The sequence below is a fragment of the Melospiza melodia genome, chromosome 16 (genome assembly GCF_035770615.1).
Source record: "Melospiza melodia melodia isolate bMelMel2 chromosome 16, bMelMel2.pri, whole genome shotgun sequence".
NCBI lineage: Eukaryota > Metazoa > Chordata > Aves > Passeriformes > Passerellidae > Melospiza > Melospiza melodia.
In genome coordinates, this window is record NC_086209.1 from 20,149,029 (window position 1) to 20,168,105 (window position 19,077).

The window sequence follows — 19,077 nt, forward strand, 5'->3', positions numbered from 1 at the left end:
GACTCCAGCCTTGGCCTTTTTTCAGAAATTTCTGGGGACGTGTCCTTGACAACAAAAAAATTCCAGTTCATGGAGTAAGTTTTTAAGACACTCTCTCCCCAGGCATGAGTGAGCAGAGCTGTTCATGCCTTCTGGAGAGCAGGTCCTGAAATGAGCTGGGTTTGCTGCTGTACAGTGGTTTCATTGCTGACCAGCTCCAGCAGCACATCTCACCCTGCTTTGAGGACACACCACATCAGTCTGGGGGACACTCAGTCACCTTCTGCAGCTCCTCTCAAGGAAACGTTGAAATATTAAAGGAAAACCCAAATTTGAAACACATTTCACATTAATCAGAAAAATTGATGTAATAAATTATTCTATTTCATCAGGAATTAGGAGACAGCTTACAGGGTTCCCTTCAAAGCTCATTATTAATGATTTGAAATTTAAGAGTCTTTTATACCACGTATGGAACATTACTTTCAAGCACTCGTAGGCCTGGCTTTTCCCCAGTTCTGTTTGGCCAGACTGACCCAAACGCAGCAGCTCAGGGCAGGATGGTGCTCTCATGCCCCGGGGCTCGGCCCTGGCTGTCACACTGCTCTCTGAGCTGTCTCCTGGCCCCGGACAGGGTCACCGGTGCCGCCACAGCCGCGTCAGAGCAACCAAGGAGGAATCCCCTTCGCTGCCAGGACGAGGCCAAGGCCGGGGAAGGGAGGGCAGAGAGGAGCCGGAGGCCAGGGCTGGGCAGGGGCACATTGGGCATGGGCAGCAGCAGCAGGGGCACAGGAGGGCAGCAGGCAGAGCCGCACCCTGGCACAGGGCACACAGGGCACACAGGGCACACAGGGCACAGGGCACAGGAGGGCACACAGGGCACACAGGGCACACAGGGCACAGGAGGGCACAGGGCACACAGGGCACACAGGGCACACAGGGCACAGGGCACACAGGGCACACAGAGCACACAGAGCACACAGGGCACAGGAGGGCACACAGGGCACAGGAGGGCACAGGAGGGCACACAGGGCACACAGGGCACAGGAGGGCACACAGGGCACACAGGGCACACAGGGCACAGGGCACACAGAGCACACAGGGCACACAGGGCACAGGAGGGCACAGGAGGGCACAGGAGGGCACACAGGGCACACAGGGCACACAGGGCACACAGGGCACACAGAGCACACAGGGCACAGGAGGGCACACAGGGCACAGGAGGGCACACAGGGCACAGGAGGGCACAGGAGGGCACAGGAGGGCACAGGAGGGCACACGGGCACAGCCCAGAGCCCCTGCTCAGAGCTCAGGGACCCCAGAGAGCCCCAGACCTCCCCACAGACCCTGCTCAGGATGGAGCTCCCTGCTGCCTTGCAGAGCCTTTATCTGCACCAGCATTTCACTCTGCTGCTGAAGAACCTTGGACATCGCCTCGTGCATGAGCATGTAACAGTTAATCTAGGAAATATTTTAGATAACAAAATCAACTGCTTCAAAACTTAATCAATCCTGGTTTCTTCCCAAATGGGTTCCTTCAAATGGTACTTGAAATAGTTTTACTTTCCCCCATTGTCTCTCTAATATCCTGATGAACTTTTCCTTCTGAGCTTCTCCTTGTTTTAATTGTCTGCTCATCCAACCATTCCATCTGATAATTAAGCAAGGTAATAATATAGAGTAATCTTTAAAAATTAAACTTCTTTTGTTGTTAAACAAAAGCAGAACTTTCATTGCTGTTTAAAGGTGTGGGGGTTTTTTACTTTCTTAATTTAAAAGAACAATTACTGCATTTGCAAGTAGTGGCAATACTTGAGAACCCACCTGCCACAGAGCTGGTGAACTTATTTTACATTAACCCCAAAGGTTTTGCATTAGATAACATAATGAGATTTTTCTAGGCAGTTTCAATCAGCAGATCTCACGATCACAATAATTGGGGTGGACAGAGCAAAGCAAAGAGCCAAGGAAATCCTGGAGCAGTCAGGATTATGGGTGCTGCTCTTGCCAGCTCCAGAGCAGCAGCAAAGGCAGAACCCTTCCATTTCCAGCAAAGGCAGAACCCTTCCATTCTCAGCACAGGCAGAGCCCTTCCATGCTCAGCAAAGAGAGAGCCCTTCCATTCTCAGCAAAGAGAGAGCCCTTCCATTCTCAGCACAGGCAGAACCCTTCCATTTCCAGCAAAGGCAGAACCCTTCCATTTCCAGCAAAGGCAGAACCCTTCCATTCTCAGCAAAGACAGAACCCTTCCATTCTCAGCACAGGCAGAACCCTTCCATTCTCAGCAAAGAGAGAGCCCTTCCATTCTCAGCAAAGAGAGAGCCCTTCCATTCTCAGCACAGGCAGAACCCTTCCATTCTCAGCAAAGAGAGAGCCCTTCCATGCTCAGCAAAGGCAGAACCCTTCCATTCTCAGCAAAGAGAGAGCCCTTCCATTCTCAGCAAAGGCAGAACCCTTCCATTCTCAGCACAGGCAGAACCCTTCCATTCTCAGCAAAGGCAGAACCCTTCCATTCTCAGCAAAGAGAGAGCCCTTCCATTCTCAGCAAAGGCAGAACCCTTCCATTCTCAGCACAGGCAGAACCCTTCCATTCTCAGCAAAGGCAGAACCCTTCCATTCTCAGCAAAGAGAGAGCCCTTCCATGCTCAGCAAAGGCAGAACCCTTCCATTCTCAGCAAAGAGAGAGCCCTTCCATTTCCAGCAAAGAGAGAGCCCTTCCACTCTCAGCAAAGAGAGAACCCTTCCATTTCCAGCAAAGGCAGAGCCCTTCCATTCTCAGCAAAGAGAGAGCCCTTCCATTCTCAGCACAGGCAGAATCCTTCCATTCTCAGCACAGGCAGAACCCTTCCATTCTCAGCACAGGCAGAACCCTTCCATGCTCAGCAAAGGCAGAACCCTTCCATTCTCAGCAAAGAGAGAGCCCTTCCATTCTCAGCACAGGCAGAACCCTTCCATTTCCAGCACAGGCAGAACCCTTCCATTTCCAGCACAGGCAGAACCCTTCCATTCTCAGCAAAGAGAGAACCCTTCCATCAGACACACCCTTCCAGCACAGGCACAACCCTTCCATCAGACAGGCAGCAGCCCACTCAGGGTTTCAGTTCTGCTGAGGAGGAAAATGTGTTAAGCACACTGAAATCTGCTAAATACACACACAGACACACAAATATGCACAGAAGATATAGACACACATAAACACATGCACAGATTGTGGATAGATAGATAGATAGATAGATAGATAGATAGATAGATAGATAGATAGATAGATAGATAGATAGATAGATAGATATAGACACAGATAGAGATGGATGGATGGATGGATGGATAGATATAGATAGATAGATAGATAGATAGATAGATAGATAGATAGATAGATAGATAGATAGATATAGATATAGATATAGATATAGATATAGATATAGATATAGATATATAGATATATAGATATAGATAGATAGACAGACAGACAGACATGCTGAATCCAGCAGTTCCTGTCTGTATATGAAGGTCCCTGGCTAACAGCCTCAAGGAAGGAGGGAGCTGCTGGGGACAGGGCAGCACCAGCAGGCTCCAGGAGCCCCTGAGCTGTGCAGCGGGCTCAGAGCTCACAGCAATCCCCTGGCACAAGCTGAGGAGATGGAAACCCTCCAGCCTTGTTCGTGGAAGATCCTCCAAGGGCCAGACACTCCCCTGAGCAGCAGGGGAACAAGCAGGGAGGAGAATTGCTCAGCAATGGCATCAAAGAGGAAACCAGACTCAGTCCCTTGGCCACAGCCAGAGGGAGAGGAGGCAGCTGCTGGAACTGCACTAAAAGCTGCACAGAGATCTCCAGTCCTTGAAGGCTGCCATGGAAATGCAGAGTGGCTCAAGCAGCTGACAGAGATTACAGAGCTGGATGGAGCTTGCCAGGGAAGATGAGACGGGAGCTGGGGAAAAGGTTAATCAGCAGAAGGGTCAAAGGAAATTAAAAGTATATGTGCAAGAGAGTGCTGGAAGAGAGAGAGAGTAGGCCTGGGAATAACCGTGAGTGGGATGGCATTAATGATGACTCAAAAGTGGTGGAAAACTGACTGAAAGTGGGGCTGCCTACAGAGCCAGGCATCTGCCTTGGCAGCAGGAGCCTCCATGAAATGCCACAGGAATCCCAGGCACCGGGCTGGAAGCCCTGGGCTGATCTCTGCCCTGATTGCCCAGAGCCCAGGCTCACCTGCCTCAACAGGAGGTTCCCTGGGCTCAGCACACCTGGAATTGGACCTTGCTCAGGCCTTGCTCTGCTCCTGCCTGCAGGAGGCCAGCACAAAATGCAGTAAAACTCCATTATTCTGTCCCCAGCTCTCTCACTGCTCTCAGAAAATGGCCCAGCCAGGGCTGTGATGGGGAAAATGTGCTGTTCCTCACCTGTGTTCATGCAGCAGGCTTTGGGGTGACCATCACAGCTCTCTGTGCATTCCCCAGGAGGGCGGGAGGGTGAAATCCCCTGCAAGAACCAGCCCTGGCCTCACGGCCAAGCTCTCGCTGGAGCAGGACCATGATGTGTTCTCAGGAAGGCGCTGTCAAACCTCTCAGGGAGGGCTGCTTTGTAAGGAACCATGATATTTAAACCCTGCGACCTTTTACAAAGTGTAAGATCTGGCTTAAAGGGCAGCCTTCCTCAAATAAATGACTCTGAAACCTCTTAGGTCAGATTTTTTTTTTTTTTTAATCGATAATGGAGAGACATCACATTATTTTACTATGAGAAGATTAATCATTAATATCTTGCAATTGATTTGCAAGCTGCATTTATTTATGATGTGTTTGTACAGCACCATGCACACCCTTATCTATTATCCAGACCTCAAGGAGTTACTTAGTGCAAATAAATCAATGCAATTTATCGATTAAATTATATAAATACTCTTGGAATTTGGCAAGTGAAAGTTTCCATTGCCATTCTCAGGCCTCATTTATGGGCTGGGAGCTGGCAAAGGATAACCTGAAGCAAGCCAAGGAGGCTGGTGAGCGCAGCATGGCTGTGCAGCTGGGCTGCTGTGCTGTCCTTCAGTGCTGCCTGTGCTCCCCTGCAGCCCTGCTGGGCCCTGGTGCCTGGACAGGGTCAGCTGCTGCTCCTGGCATCTGCAGGGCATTGCCACCTGAGGGGAGAGCTCCTCTCCCAGGCAACGAGCAACAGCACAGGAGGAAACGGCCTCAGGTGGCACCAGGGAGGTTTAGACTGATTTTAGGAATGCTTTCTTCGTGGAAAGGGTTGTCCTGCATTTTTCCTGCCCAGAGCAGCTGCCCCTGGATCCCTGGCAGTGCCAAGGCCAGGCTGGGCAGGGCTGGGAGCACCTGGGACAGAGGGAGCTGTCCCTGCCATGGCAGAGACCTGGAGCGGAGGAGCTTTGCAGCCCCTTCTGGGGCTCTGTGCTTTCCTGCACTTCCACCTGCCTGCTGCTCCTTTACAGCCCCTTCTGGGGTTCTGTGCTTTCTGCACTTCCACCTGTCTGCTGCTCCCGCTCTGTGCCCTGGGCAGTGCTCTGGGCCCCAGTGTGGCCAGGCAGCAGCTGCCCACTGCACTCCTGCCCTGGCAGTGCCCAGGGCATCTCCAAAGCCAGCAATAAATCCCAGGTGCTCAGGGATTATCAGCTCCTGATCATCTGAGGCTGAACACCCCAGAGTAATTGACATTCTTGACTGAACCTTGCTGTGCCTCTGCCCCTTATCTATAAAGTGATGATGTTTCTCCCCTGCCTTTCTGGGCTGCACAGAGACAAGTTAATTAATAGTTTGCACGCAGAATAAACAAACACCACTGGAGTAATGAGTGCCACAGAAAAACCCCAAACACCAAGAGCAAAGAGTATTTCATCCTAACAGGGAGGATGTGCAGGATACAGCAAACAGGAGCTGGGGCCACACTCTGAAGGACATAGCAAACCGGATTTTTGAATTGCTGCTCCACCACGGAGACAGGGCCCCCTTGGGAAACCAGCATTTGATCCTGTAATGAGCCACCCCTGGCAGCCCAGGAATGGTGCTGCAGCTCAGGACAAGGCTTCTCCTACTCCTTGCGTGCTTGGCTTTGGAGTTGGACCACTGTCACACAAACTTGCCTGTTAGCCTTTATAACTTACTAGAAGTTTTAAAAAGCTTATGGAGTTTATCTGTATTATCATTTGTGGGCGGGACCAGGCCCCCTGAAAGTGCTTTTGTTAAATGTGCAGTGGTTCAAGTTATCCTGACAAATGCAAAACAAAGACCTTACATAATCCACTGCAACTGCAAAGATAAAATTTTACATGTCATAACAACACGTATCAAAAGAATTATGTAAAACTCACCCATAATTTAAAACATCACTGGGGTGGCTCCATAATCAGGGCAAGGTCTGTGCCAGGCTCCTCGTGGAAGCTGAAACCTCAGTGCCAGAGCCTGAAAGCACGGGGTGACAGGAGGTGAGGGGCTGTCCTGGCACTGAGCTGGCTCTGGTCACTGCTGTGGTCACTGCAGGGCTCTGTGTCCAGCTCTGGTCACTGCTGTGGTCACTGCAGGGCTCTGTGTCCAGCTCTGGTCACCCCTGTGGTCACTCCAGGGCTCTGTGTCCAGCAGCTGGACGTGGCCTCCATCCTGCTGAGCCCCTTCCCACACCTGGACATGCCCTGGGATTGAGGCTTTGGCAGGCAGGGCTTGGCAAGTCCGGGCTTTGTGCCCTGGACTGCAGCTCAGGGAGGAGCTGTGGGTGCCACAGGGACACCAGGGCCACCGTCCAGCTGTGCCCTGCCACCCTGGCAGCCGGGGACAGACCTCAGCACAAACACTGCAGGGACCTGGAAACGTCTTCTCCTGCACCAGCTCGAGTGCTCAGCTGGGTCTGGCAGGAACTGAGGAGAGAAGATGAGAAGGGGATGGCAGGGAACAACTTTGTGACATCCAGCATCAAAGAGAGGAGAGAGGAGAGTTATTATTTGGACTTGTCAAGTCTCCATTGCTCCCAAAGGAGATGACCTACTTGCAGAATTAAGAATTCACCAGGAAATGGGGTTTAGGATTCAGGAGACAGTCCACCCTCTAAATCCAAACTTGTGTTGTGAAAACCCAGCGTTGGCTCTGACCAGGCTTGAAATGCTCCTGCATTATTGGAGTTACCAGCACTCTCCTCCTGCCCTGGCTCTCCTTGGTGTGCTGCAGATGGTGCTGAGCTGTTGCTCAGAGCCTCTCTGACCCCGGAGCAGCTCTCTCTGTGTGTCTGTCTGTCTGTCTGTCTGTCTCTCTGTCTCTCTCTGTCTCTGGCCCAGCTCCAGGGAAGTGCCGGCTCAGCCCCATCCCAGCCCATCCCAGCCCACCGCGGGCTCTCCTCCCCATGGGCCAGGGCCGGTGCCAGCTGCCTGCAGGCGCTCTCGGGGCTGTTCGAGGGGTGGGACAGGCTGCCGGGGCTGGGGAGGGAGCGAGGGCTGGGACAACCCCCAGGGAATCCCCAAGCCGAGAGTGCTGAGGCTGATGGAGAAAACCCCATCAATTTCAGCTGGGCTTGCGAATTTCTGACCTGTCCATAAATATTCACAGGGACTGATGAATCCTCTTACCCTGCTCCCTCATCTGTCTGCATCTTTTGGAGAGGAGCTCAGTTCTGTCCAGTGAGCTGGGCCCCATGCTGCGTCAGAGACAGACAGACAGACAGACAGACAGACACAGAGGGAGCCGCTCCGGGCCCCGCGCTGGTTTCCCCAGCAACAGCGATGGCAGAAGGAGCAGAAAACACCCTTCGGAACCTCTCCTTCCCTGTAAACACGTTTTCCCTCTTGTTCTCCCGCAGCCTGAGCGCAAATCTGCAGACACACACACTCCTGCCCTGGGGAGGAAAGGCTCGGTTGCTGTATCTGTTCCTTGCTTTGCTTCAGTTCTGAAGATGAAACAAAAAGCAGGAATTGGTACTATCAAAACTGAGCAATCTGAGACCTCCACATACGTGTTTAAAGCAGGGAAAGTGAGAGATGCTGCAATTATTATTTTTAAATCAAAGGGTGGCTATTAGCAATCCCTTATAAACATATCCACGGTGCTGCAAAGATCAATTGAGCTGCAGGTCCCGGCTCTGGGCTGCAGCAGAGCCGTGAGTTACACACAGTCTGAAAGGACAATCACCAGCTGTGCAGAGAATCTGTATTTGGGGAACACCCCTCTCTGCCTCAGGGCCCCATTTCTGTGCGAGCAGAAGGGCTGGGAATGCTGCTGGAGACCGCCTTGTTTTCCTCCTTCTGCTCCTCTCCTCTGCCCCTGGAGAAAAGCTGCGTCTGAAGCTGCTGCTCTCCATCTGCAGCTGCTTCCGTCTGCATGGAACCGACATCCCTCGGTTATCCTCGCAGCCTCTAAAAATAGCGCGGGGAAACCCGCCCGAGATCAAAGCGCTCACAGACAGAGCGGCCGCGGCTCTGGAGGGGCACGAACCGCGCGGAACGGCACAGCCTGGCACAGCCTGGCACAGCCCGGCACAGCCTGGCACAGCCTGGCATATCCCGGCACAGCCTGGCATAGCCTGGCACAAACCGCGCGGAACGGCACAGCCTGGCACAGCCTGGCATATCCCGGCACAGCCCGGTACAGCCCGGCACAAACCGCATAGAACGGCACAGCCCGGCACAGCCTGGCACAGCCTGGCATATTCTGGCACAGCCCGGCACAGCCCGGCATATCCTGGCATAGCCTGGCACAAACCGCGCGGAACGGCACAGCCCGGCATATCCTGGCATAGCCCAGCACAGCCTGGCACAGCCTGGCATATCCCGGCACAGCCCGGCACAGCCTGGCATATCCTGGCATAGCCTGGCACAAACCGCACGGAACGGCACAGCCTGGCACAGCCTGGCATAGCCTGGCACAGCCTGGCACAAACCGCATAGAACGGCACAGCCCGGCACAGCCCGGCACAAACCGTGCGGAACGGCACAGCCCGGCACAGTCTGGCACAAATTGCGCGGAACGGCACAGCCCGGCACAGCCCGGCACAGCCTGGCACAGCCTGGCACAGCCCGGCACAGCCTGGCACAGCCTGGCACAGCCCCGCACAAACCGCACAGCCCGGGCGGGCAGGGACACACGGGGACAGGGGAGGATGAGGATGAGGATGAGGAGGAGGATGAGGATGAGGATGAGGATGAGGATGAGGATGAGGATGAGGAGGAGGAGGAGGAGGAGGATGAGGATGAGGATGAGGATGAGGATGAGGATGAGGATGAGGATGAGGATGAGGATGAGGATGAGGATGAGGATGAGGATGAGGATGAGGATGAGGATGAGGATGAGGATGAGGATGAGGCTCCCTCCCTCCTGCCCGGCCCTGGGCTCCGAGGGAACGCGGGGCAGCCCCGGGGTGCGGCCGGGCCGGGTTCCAGCCCCAGCGGGGATTCCCTGCCCCGGGGATGCTCCGGGGGATGCTCCGGGGGATGCTCCGGGGATGCTCCGGGGGTGATCCCGGGGATGCTCCGGGGGATGCTCCGGGGGATGCTCCGGGGATGCTCTGGGGATGCTCCGGGGGTGATTCCGGGGATGCTCCGGGGGATGATCCCGGGGATGCTCCGGGGGATGATCCCTTCTCCGGCTCTGCAGCCCCGGGCAGGGCAGGGCAGGGCACGGGGCTCAGGGCACAGCCTCGGGCACAGCCTCAGCCCCGGCACAGCCTCGGCCCGGCAGAGGAGCGCCCGGCACCCAAACCGTGCCCAAGGAGCCGAGATGCCGAGAGCAGGGAACGAGAATTGGGGGTGAGCCCCCTGCCCTGGGACCCTCCTGCTGCAGGAGGGGTGCAGAGCCTTCCTCCCTGGAGACCCCCTGAAAACCCCACTCTGCAGGCTTCCCCGTGGCTGCTGCCTCGCTGAGCTGCACATAAACACAGACACACTGAGCCATGCATTTAGGGTCGCTAAACCTGTGCTTTTTAACGCAAATCTCAGCATGATTTGGCAATTTACACAATAGGACCTGATACTGGGATATGCCCCAAGAATATTCCTGCTTTTTCTTTCTTTCACATAAAAATATTTATTATTAATAAAGTTCTGCAGAAAGAAAGAATTAATTGTAGTAAGACAGAGTAGAGCAGCAGCCTTTCCTTCTCACATTAAAAAGTAAAGGCATCACTTTTAGCCAATTCCATGATTTCTGAGCACTCAGGGGTAGCATTACCTCAAGGTCTGGTCTGTAATTCCCACAAAGGGAATTTCAGGGCTTTCATCCGTGCAGAAGGTGGCCTCCAGCAGCTGTGCTCAGGGCACTGGGCACTGGCACCCTGGGATGGTGCCCAGGCCTGGTGGCATCTCCTCCAGGCACAGCTCCTGCCACAACAGCCCCCAGCAGCTGGGCTGGCACTGGAAGGACAGACAGACAGACAATCTTTGTCATTAATGACTTACATGGGTCTCTATCGATTTCTTGACTGTCAAATGCAATTATTGGGATAGCTCATCATAAAGCTGAAATAAGAACTACCTGAGCTTTTCTGGTGTTGCCAACAACATAAAATAGAGAACGACCTAAGGTGGAAGGGACCCACAAGGATCACTGAGTCCAAAACCTTTCAGTTGGGCAAAATATTCAGTGAACTCTTTGCTTATCAAATATAGCTCCTTTTTTTTTATATATTTTGGTTGATTTACATCCTGAAATTCCACTATGCATAAAGGTAAGAAGTCACTTCCCAGTTCACATTAAAATAGTGCAGTCAAGAACTATCCTTGCAAACCCTTCAGACACTGACCGTGCCAGAGGCTCTCACAGGGCATGGGACACTCACTGACTCCTGAGCTCCACCCAGCTCTCCTGGCCCAAATTCACCCTCACATTGCCTTTTGTAGTCTAACATATTTCTGTATAGATTCATTACCTACCTGTTTGGGATAGCTGAGAGATCATACTTAGGAAAACCCTGTAAGTAAATATTTTCTCCTATATAATTTTCACAGCAATGAGGCAGACAGTCCAAGTAATTAAATGAAAATGTGGAGTTTATTTTTAGGCAGCCTGAGCTGGTACTGGTCTGCAATTAGAACATCAGTGAAGAACTGTGGGAAGGGCTGGTGACTGAGTCACTGCTTAAAAGGGATGGAGAAAGTTTAGGCTTTTTTTTTTTTTTATTTTTCCCCTGATCCTTCTCTATTAGCACTGCAAATGCCACCTACCTCCACAGCTGTGGCAGTGAGATTTGGGCACGTCCCAGAGCAGACCTTGGAGGCACTGGTGCCAAAGTGCATTTCAATCGCAAAGAGTGTGTGCAAACGAGCTGTAATTGGGAATGTCAGAGACTCCCAGCTGGTTTAAATAAAAACATCGCTGGCTGGGAGCTCAGCAATCGCTCAGCTGCCATCAAGCCTGGCACTGTGGCACAGGCTCCTGCCTGCACCAGCTGCAGCCGCGAGGGCAGGCAGGGCCAGCAGCCCCAAGGGAGTGCCAGGAGCCCCCAGGCAGTGCCAGGAGTGCCAGGCACTGCCAGGAGTGCCAGCAGCCCCCAGGCAGTGCCAGGAATGCCAGGCAGTGCCAGCAGCCCCCAGGCAGTGCCAGGAACGCCAGGCAGTGCCAGGCAGTGCCAGGAGCCCCCAGGCAGTGCCAGCAGCCCCCAGGCAGTGCCAGGAACACCAGGCAGTGCCAGGAACGCCAGACAGTGCCAGGCAGTGCCAGCAGCCCCCAGGCAGTGCCAGGCAGTGCCAGCAGCCCCCAGGCAGTGCCAGGAGTGCCAGGAGCCCCCAGGCAGTGCCAGCAGCCCCCAGGCAGTGCCAGGAACGCCAGACAGTGCCAGGCAGTGCCAGCAGCCCCCAGGCAGTGCCAGGCAGTGCCAGCAGCCCTCAGGCAGTGCCAGGAATGCCAGGCAGTGCCAGGCAGTGCCAGGAGCCCCCAGGCAGTGCCAGGAGTGCCAGGAGCCCCCAGGCAGTGCCAGCAGCCCCCAGGCAGTGCCAGGAGCCCCCAGGCAGTGCCAGGCAGTGCCAGCAGCCCCCAGGCAGTGCCAGGAGTGCCAGGAGCCCCCAGGCAGTGCCAGCAGCCCCCAGGCAGTGCCAGGAACGCCAGACAGTGCCAGGCAGTGCCAGCAGCCCCCAGGCAGTGCCAGGAGTGCCAGGAGCCCCCAGGCAGTGCCAGGCAGTGCCAGCAGCCCCCAGGCCGCTCCTCAGGGGCTGGGGGAGCAGGGCACAGGAGGGAGCTCTGCCCGGCTGCCCCACAGGGGTCTGTGCTCCCCACCCGGGCATCTCTGCCCTGCCCTGCCCTGGCCTGCAGAGGGGCAGAGGGGGGCACACGAGTTTCTGCTGTGCCTGCAGAGCGAGGGTGAGCCAGCCAAGGCAGAGCTGCCCCAGAGTCCTGCACTGCCATACCAGGGAGTGGAAGAACTCTCTGTCTTCTTGTTCAATATTCTTGTTTATTGCTAAAATTCATTATGCTGCCTTTCATAAATCAGATGCTAAAGATTTGGGGGAAATCGATGCTAATAAGAACTAAACTATGTGAACATTCAGCTGGAGCAAAGAGGTCTTTTTGCCTTTGATTAAGTCATTACCAACTCCCCTGCAGTATCAAATATTTCTCTTTTAAATTGGTCATGAGCAGTAGTGTTCCTTGAAATGCACGGACAAAAAACATTCTTCCCTCAGCAAAGGAAAAACAACTCATGACCCACCTTTGTGATTGCGCTTTTGTTTGCTTTGGTACATAATCAGAGCAGGATTGTTCCTTTGCTAAATTGTGTCTGGGACAGAGCAGCAGAACACAGCAGAGCAGGGAATCAACAGCAGCCTTGGGATCTAGGATTGGCCAAGAGAAAAGCCCTTTGGTGAGCATCCTCTTGAGAGTTCAGAATCAAATGCATCCCAACCATTCCTCAATCACCTAATCTGCACTAAAATAAAGCAGAAAAAAACCAAAAACCAAGACCAAACGGAAATAAAACCTGAAGAAAGCCAAGCCTTGCACCCTGAGCCTGGCAGCTCCAGTTGTGCTGTCCCTGTGTGACCCTCGCAGACAGATCGGGGCTGCCCGAGCTGTGTGCAGAGCCAGGCCAGCCCTGGAAGGGTCCGGGCTGTGCCAGCAGCGCAGGGAGAGGGGGCTCTGCTGCTGCCCGTGCCCAGCGTCCCCTCTGCGGCTCCTGCTGCTCTCACACGGGCTGGACAGGGCCCTGCGGGGGGACTCTGCAGCCCCCCAGGCTCCCGGGGCAGCGTTTCACCCATTCCCGGCTCTCTGCATTCCCTAAGGCAGCACCAAGGCTCCCGTCCCGGCTCCCGGGCAGGGTTTCACCCGTTCCCGGCTCCCGGGCAGGGTTTCACCCGTTCCCGGCTCCCGGGCAGGGTTTCACCCGTTCCCGGCTCTCTGCAGCCCCAAGCAGCCCCGGGCAGGGCTGGCGCAGCCCCTGTCCCCCGGTGCTGCCCTGGGCGCATCCCTCCGTCGCCCTGCAGAGCGCAGCTCCCACGGGGCTGCTCCTGCCGCGGCTCTGACACCCCCAGCACGAACAGCACATGGAGAACTCCCGTGGGTAAACTGCAGAGCAGCGTTATCAGCATCATCTTTAATTGTGATTCCTCAATGTGCTGATCTCCAGTTTAAAAATAAACCCCGAGATCAAAATAGAATTTGGCAACTAGTTTTAGCTTAAAAATGCTATTTTGAAATGGGGCAGAAAAGCTGTGAAAACTTTATTTTCCCTTCTGAGAAAAGAACTGAAATGACAGGAGATGCTGAGGAGCAGTGAGCAGCACATTAACACTCCAGGGGCCGGGCTGTGCCTGCCGACACAGGACGCTGCTCCATCCTGTTCCAGGAGGAATTGTAATCAAAGGAAGTGGGGGGAAAACCCCCATTGACACCAGGATTGCTTACCTAGTCCTAAGAGCAGTCAGACCTTCATTATTAACACCAACACGTCTATAAAAATCAAAAATAATATGCAAAATAATCCATGTTCTTTTAATATGGAAAAAATCTCCCTTAACTCTCTACACAGAGAGCTCCAGCTGCACTGCTCAGCCAGTACATGTCCTGAAATACTGCAGTGATGGCACTCCCAGTCCTCTGTTCTAAACACCTACACAAAATATTGCAGCTATAATGAGCCACAGAAAAATACTGTGATTCAAAAACAAAAATCGATGTCCTCTGTCTTAGGAATGCAGTACATGATCAGAAGTTATGCCTACAACGTCGATCAAATAAAAAAAATTAATTCCAATATATGTTCACTTAAGTTTCTAGTTAGAGAGATTTCCTTACAAGAAACTATTTAATCATTTTACCTCTCACACATGCGCTAAATTGGCAATGCAGCCCAAACAGCAATCCCTGTGCTGCAGCTCAGAGTTACCTGGTTTTAATGAGTTTCTGGAGGAACGGGGATGGGTTTTGCTGCCAGGCACCGTTCAGCAGTGGGGACATCAGACTGGCCTGGGCTGGCCCTGCTGCCCTGGGGAAAATGGGGCACACAAGGAGGGAAAGGCAGCACTGGGATCCAGACCCGCTTTCTCAGCTGAGTTAACCGAAAACTTCTGTGTCAGAGAACACGAGCGTGCAGCAAAGTGCTGTGCTGAGGATGAAAGGAAACAACGTGCTCGCTTCAGAACAGAATAAAAGCCAGAGATCCCTTTCAACCCATGTGATGCTTTGATGCTAAGGAATTAAAGAATTAAACTGTAGGTAACTACTGGTGAGGGAGGAGACCCACTGGAGTGCAAATTTTTAGGACAAAGTACCCAGCTCTGAACAGCCAAAATCTGGTGCACAGACAGTGGGTGGCTGCCCCAGTAACACCACACCATGAAAGCCTTCACAGCAGCAGTGACCCTCTCTGTGAAAAATAAAATGTCTTGGAACTATTTTGGGGGCCTTGCAAAGCCACGGGGAAGGTTCCTGCCCGTCCCTCTGCAGGGCACAGCAGCAGGAGCTCTGCAGCAGGGCTGGGGACACTGCCAGCCCCAGAGCTCCCCAACGGGGCCCCTTCACACCCCCACACGTTAATGGTCCCTTTGGAATCAGATGAGCAGCTGAAAAGTGTTAAAACAGGATCCAGAGCAGCTAAGGATGGGACGTGATCAGTGTGATCTCTGTAACTCCACTTGAACAAGAACTCATCCTTGTGAGGACGAGATGCACAGACAACCTCAAATTCTAATCAAGAGGAACAAAATTGCTTAATCAGTGGTGAATTTTCAATCAAAAATCAGGGTTTCTCTTAGTCAAAGACATTTTTGCATTAAAATCACAACCACACTTTAATAGAGACTTTTTACTTCCCTCTTTCAAAGGCTCATACTTAAGCACAAGCTTATCTTTTAAAAATGGGAAAAGAAATCAACAAGACTCAGTAGTTATGAGAGAATTGCAGGCTTCCATTTCACATCTCTGACAGGAAATAGAAGACTAAAGACAAAATTAACAGAAAAATTTCCCAAGCTCAATAGTCATTGATAATTACTTCTATTAGAGAGGGTTATCCACGATTTTTGTGCAACATCAATAAACTGGAAAGTCATTAGAGAGAAGAGATTTGAGATAATCAGCTAAAAGCCTTTAGCTGGGTTTTGAAAGTTCAGAAGAGAAAGCATGTTAATTTTTTGAACCTCCAGATGAACTTTAGAGTCCTCCCAGTGAAAGCTGCAAAGCGAAGGCACGAGCAGGACTCAGCTGTGGGAGCTCACAGCCCTGGGTGTTTGTTTGGCACCCCCCTGGCACAGGGCAGTGCCCCCAGCCCCACCAACCCTGCAGGAGATGGAGCAGAGCCCCAGCCCCTGACAAACCCCACTGACTCCACTCCCTCAGCCCGATGTGCTGGGAGGGCAGAATTTGGCTAACAGGGAGCACCAGGTCTGCTCAGCTGCTGCCCACTGGGGAGGCAATGCCAAATTTACTGCTGCCCAACTCACCTTTCCTGAAGGACCCCAATTAGCTGATTTGTGAGAACAATTCCAGTCCAGCTGCTGAAATCAATGAGCACATTGCAGAGCAGACCGACAGATTGGATTTTCTCACCCAGCTTCCATTTACAGAGGCCAAATGAGGCTATCACTGGAAAATCTTAAAAACCCTCAGAGCTCCACGGTTAGAACCCAGTTGGAAGCTAAAATTCTTCCCTTCATTTTGCCTCTGCCTTGCCAGGACAAGACTGTGCTGTGTTTCTCAGCATCTTATAAGGGGCTGCCATTGAATGAAGTGGGTGTAGGAGATTCTGATTAAACCCATTCATCTCAGATGAGATGGAACAGAATCAAAATCAAATCTTGGCCATAACATGATGTGGAAGGTAATGCATATCAGGCAAAAATTAGGAACCCTACACAGCAGCCTGAATAGTCTAAAGTCAGACCTGGCAAATGCCCATTTCTGCAAGGTTTAATTCATTCCAGCCAGGAGAAAAAGAGAAATGAAACCATAGGCAAACTGAACAGGACCTTCCTCATCACCCTCAAACCAGGATCTATACAGGGTAGCACATGATTTCCCCTGACTTTCTTTAATTCCCTATTTGCATGTGATACAATATAGTCGTAAATAGAATTCCTTACGCGTTCTGTAACAATTCCAGAGAGCCATTTGTGGGTTACCTGCAGCTGGCAGCTCTGAAGCCATTGCACCACGGCTGAGCCCCGTGCAGCCCCAGCGTGGCTGTGGAGGCACCTTGCCTGGGGCTGCCTTGGCTCTGCACCCTCAGGAAACGCTGCAGGTGGGGAGGAACAGGCTCCCAGCGCAGAGAGATCACCCCCAGCCATGAGAGCTCAGCAACCACAGCATGAATTCAGGAATGAAATGGCATTTCTGCATCCAGAGCTGCATTTCTAGGAAACCACCACTTGCCATGGGGTGTGTGCAGGCAGGCAGGAGCTTCCTGGGCAAAGCCCTCCCTGCAGCCTTGCTGACCCTTCCTGGCTGCCTGGGAGGGGAGAGGAGGCTCGCTCAGCCTGGGCTTTGGACAGAGTGAAGCTGGACCTGAAGGACCTGGGACTGTGTTCTGGGCTGGGAATGGCTCAGCAGGAAAACCCAGGTGCAGTCTCTGAATAAAGGATGGGTAAAATGCAGCAGTGTCACTGGAGCACATCAGGCACAGTGCCCCCAATCCCCCCAGCCTGGGGGCAGAGCCCTGGCAGGCTGGCAGCCCCAGCCCCCCTGGCAGGCTCTGCTGCCCTGTGAGCCCTGCTCAGTGTGGCTGATGGGCACCGTGCCCAGCCCTGTGAGCCCTGCACAGTGTGGATGATGGCACCATGCCCAGCCCTGTGAGCCCTGCACAGTGTGGATGATGGGCACCATGCCCAGCCCTGTGAGCCCTGCACAGAGTGGCTGATGGGCACCGTGCCCAGCCCTGTGAGCCCTGCTCAGTGTGGCTGATGGGCACCGTGCCCAGCCCTGTGAGCCCTGCTCAGTGTGGATGATGGGCACCGTGCCCAGCCCTGTGAGCCCTGCACAGAGTGGCTGATGGGCACCCTGGCTGCCCTGTGAGCCCTGCTCAGTGTGGCTGATGGGCACTGTGCCCAGCCCTGTGAGCCCTGCTCAGTGTGGATGATGGGCACCGTGCCCAGCCCTGTGAGCCCTGCTCAGTGTGGCTGATGGGCACCCTGGCTGCCTTGTGAGCCCTGCTCAGTGTGGATGATGGGCACTGTGCCCAGCCCTGTGAGCCCTGCACAGTGTGGCTGATGGCACCGTGCCCAGCCCTGTGAGCCCTGCTCAGTGTGGCTGATGGGCACCGTGCCCAGCCCTGTGAGCCCTGCACAGAGTGGCTGATGGGCACCGTGCCCAGCCCTGTGAGCCCTGCACAGAGTGGCTGATGGGCACCGTGCCCAGCCCTGTGAGCCCTGCTCAGTGTGGATGATGGGCACCCTGGCTGCCCTGTGAGCCCTGCACAGTGTGGATGATGGCACCATGCCCAGCCCTGTGAGCCCTGCACAGAGTGGCTGATGGGCACCCTGGCTGCCCTGTGAGCCCTGCTCAGTGTGGCTGATGGGCACTGTGCCCAGCCCTGTGAGCCCTGCTCAGTGTGGCTGATGGGCACCGTGCCCAGCCCTGTGAGCCCTGCTCAGTGTGGCTGATGGGCACCGTGCCCAGCCCTGTGAGCCCTGCTCAGTGTGGCTGATGGCACTGTGCCCAGCCCTGTGAGCCCTGCTCAGTGTGGATGATGGGCACCGTGCCCAGCCCTGTGAGCCCTGCTCAGTGTGGCTGATGGGCACCGTGCCCAGCCCTGTGAGCCCTGCACAGAGTGGCTGATGGCACCGTGCCCAGCCCTGTGAGCCCTGCACAGAGTGGCTGATGGGCACTGTGCCCAGCCCTGTGAGCCCTGCACAGAGTGGCTGATGGCACCGTGCCCAGCCCTTGTGCCAGGCTGTGCTCCCAGGATGGCTGTGCTGGGCTCTGTGCCCCTTGGGGTCACCCTGGATGCTCTGCAGGGCCAGGGCAGCCCCCTGCCCACCCCAGGCAGAAATGTCAGATCCAGGCACAGTTTGCTGATGCCCAGCAAAGCAGATGCCCCTGGGCAGCAGCTCAGCACGGGGTGACCTGCTCAGCCCTCTGCCTGCCTCAGCATGGCTTAGATCCTGCCTAGCTGCTAAAGGGAACTGGAAAATTCACCTGCTCAGCTCTGGCCAGCCCAGCCAAGCCTGAATCTGCCTTCATGCACGACAGCCCCTGCAAGCTGAGACATGACATTTATGTAAAAGAGCCATAAATAACTGAAGTTTTCCTTAGTTTTGCTATTAAAAAGGGAGGAAAATCACAAAGGACTGGCCTGATACAGTGATAAAACCCAGAAAACCACGAGGTCAATTAAAGCAATGCAAGCTCAGGAGTTTGTGAGCTGGTCCGTGCAGGGGAGCAGGGACAGCTATAAAACAATTTCTGCTTGGGGGGACTGCCCACCCAAACCCTGTGAGTGTGCTCTGCACAGAGAGAGCAGCCACACAGCACACAGGGATCAGCTCTCACCTGAGCTGAAGCATGGGGGTACCAGCCAAACTCATGCTCTGCCAAGCCTGAACTGGGGAAAAAAAATAATTCTAGCTTCTTAATACATGCCAAGAGAAGATGAAAAAAGAAGGCATTTCAATCATTATATAGACACATCCATTTCTTCCTACTCAGACAGGACTCCTCTAGTTTTGTTCTAGACCTAATTAGATTTTA